Below are 2,978 nucleotides of genomic sequence, written 5' to 3'. Positions count from 1 at the left end.
AAAATTAAATTAAGAAAAAGGTGCTGTGAAGGAATAAAATTATCTAAGGCAGCTGTTCTGTTAGATGAAAAAAATAACGTTCTAAGTCGTTATTGCAGCCCGTTGTTTTGTGAGAAAGCTAATTGTCTCCCTAAGACTAATTTTTAAAGCATCTCTGATTCTGTGTTCAGGCTAAACTGAGTATCTCCACAGGAAGCAGTATCTGTTAAATCATTAGTAAGGAAATCAGGAATCCAGACTTCACTCTTGTTTTTCTGCTGAGAAGGGAGGCAGCTCCAGTAGTTCTACCTGAAAACTTAAGTTAATTTCAATGTTTACAACTTAAAACTGAATTCTGGTCGTTTCAAAGTGAGAAGATGTTTGAAACCCAAATATTAAGCAAATAGTAACTCAGAACATAAATTAATCCTTATATCTTTTTGGATAATTTTATCATTCCTTCTTCAAACATAACTCTTAAGCAGAAATGATTGATTTATAATCATAAACTTAACATTGATTATCTGCTATGGACATGACTGAGTATCTTGAACCCCGTCCACAAAGTTCTGCTGATATTAGAATAAACGCCTCCCTACGGCCTTTTTCTGGGCTAAATTTTTATATTGTTGATTTGATTTTTCACCAGTTAACTGTTCTATCTCCATCATCTTCTAATAATTATTTCTTATTGGTCAAGCATCGTGGAAAGGAAAATGTAAGTAAATGGATAAATATGAAGTTCCACAGAGACACTGTTAGTTGTGTTCTATAAAATAACAAATAAATCTACTGGACTTGGTTTCCAAGTTTGAAGACATTTCGCTTCCCATCCAGGAAGATTTTTAAATTCTAGTGGATTGCGTTTTTTTTTTTTTACATTTTTGGAGTGACTATGACCTGGATAATAAATAATGTAATGCTTGTTATTATGGGAAATCCCTCAGCGCCAAAGTTCCTCCATCATGTAATACTGAAAGTAGAAATCTCTGTTCCTCTGTCTCTGTTCCAGTAAATATTTGGAACTCTTTGAAGTTATTAAAGGTCAGCTTTCTCATACCAGAAATAAAGAACAACGTTGATATAATAAAATAGATCAGTTCTCCAGTAAAACCAGGATAAAAGCTCACTTCTCCATTTTGTCCTGAGTTCAGACTACTACATGAATCTTTAGCTAATATTCAAAACAATTTTAGAGGAGAATGTGGAACATTACTATGAATTTAGAACTGAGAGGAGGAACTGGTACAAAGGGGAATTCTTAGAAGATGATTCAGGAGGGAGGCAGACTTTTCTCCACTGATGCTCAGCCCAGTGCTGTGAAAACCTGGACCTGCAGATATAAATTATTTCAATCGAATCTCTCTAAAGGATTAATACCTTATGAAAAAACCCAAGAGTTTCAACTTTTAATCTGGAAAGGATTAAAGACATTCTTAAGACCTGAAACATAATCATACCAAATTAAGAGACTTCATGTAAAGTTGGGAAACACACGCCTTAGTGGTGAACCTCTAAAGGAGAAGACAATAAAACTAGTCCGACTTAACTAAATTAGGGCCAGAGTTTAAGATTTAACGAGGCAGAGCAAAATGCTGTTAATAGCAAGTCTTCTAGTGGAAATGACTTAAAGGTCAATGTGGGGATTTCGACATAACTTCAATTATTCCTAAGGAATATTTGTCTAAAGCACTATTTTAGTTAAAGGCAATATAAACAAGCACAATGACATCTTCCTGCAGCAGGGCTGAAACATCAGAGACACTCAGTCTCTCTGCTTCCAGCAGCGCCTCACTGCTGCTGGAAGCAGCCAGCAAACATAAGCAATCATCTTTAAAAAAAGAAAATGTCAATGTCAGGTGCCGGCTGCGCTAATGTTACAAGCTAATGCTAGGACACTGCTCTGCAAGAAATCTAAATCTCAATAAGTCATTTTTCTCCTTAAACTAAGGGCATTTTTTCTTAAAATAAGGAAGTAAGAGAGACACTTTGCCAATAGAGCTAGATAATTTACATTTAAAATAAGAAAAAAACTATATTGTCTAATTAAAAGTACATATTATAAAAATACTCATTCTATTGGCAAATCATCTTATTTACCTGCTCAAATTAAGGGTAAATAATTTAAGGCATTTTTACTCATTTTTAGATTGTCTTTGCAATGTGATGTTTGAAAGCAAAATTAAGTTGCCCGGTTTGAATAAGGAGCAGGACAGTAATCCAATATAAGAAGGATGCCTCTGAAGGAGTAAAGAAGGCGGGACTAAATCTGAACTGAAATCCAGATGAGATGCTCTAGTTCAACCTGAAACATGTTCAGGAGAGCGAGGCCAAATTACTGAAAGTAGCAAAAGCTCAATGGCAGCTGCTGTTTAAGCTCAACTAGTTACTAAACCTAAGGGACAAACACCATCTCACATAGATCAGGTTCGCTTGTAAGGCTTTTTTTCTCTAATAAAAAAGAAATTTTTTTTTTCCCCTGCTGGAAATGAACCAAAATAAGGAGTGGAAACACTTTTCCACAGCAGGGTCCATGTTCTCTAGGTTGTAAGCCTCAGTGGATTTACCTGGTGGGATGTTACCCACGATGCATCTTGATGTGACGTCAGATCCACCTCAGCAGGGGTCCAATCCTCCGCCCCACTATGTCCTGACATTTACGCCATCCCAAACATGAAGCCTTCTCTGTTTACTGAGAACTGCAAATGTGAACTTTATTTTATTTCATTTATTTTAAAGAATATTGAAAACAGCAAGGGTTCATATTTTAAAATGACAACCACAAACGACAAATATACAACAAAGAACATTTTAATGAAACAAAGCAAACAAACCAGAAAACATTTAACAGCTTCGACAGGGTCTGTTTGATTTCCTGTGTTTAAAATCAGAGAATACTGTCACACAGCTAACATTCTGCATAACGTCAGCACTGTTACATCATCGGACTACAGTTACTGACGCTTTCATCAAATGCTAATCTAGTTTTCCATACTCTG

The sequence above is a fragment of the Cyprinodon tularosa genome, unplaced genomic scaffold (genome assembly GCF_016077235.1).
Source record: "Cyprinodon tularosa strain WSP-4 unplaced genomic scaffold, ASM1607723v1 ctg346, whole genome shotgun sequence".
In the NCBI taxonomy this organism is placed as follows: domain Eukaryota; kingdom Metazoa; phylum Chordata; class Actinopteri; order Cyprinodontiformes; family Cyprinodontidae; genus Cyprinodon; species Cyprinodon tularosa.
This window is presented reverse-complemented; position numbering follows the sequence as displayed.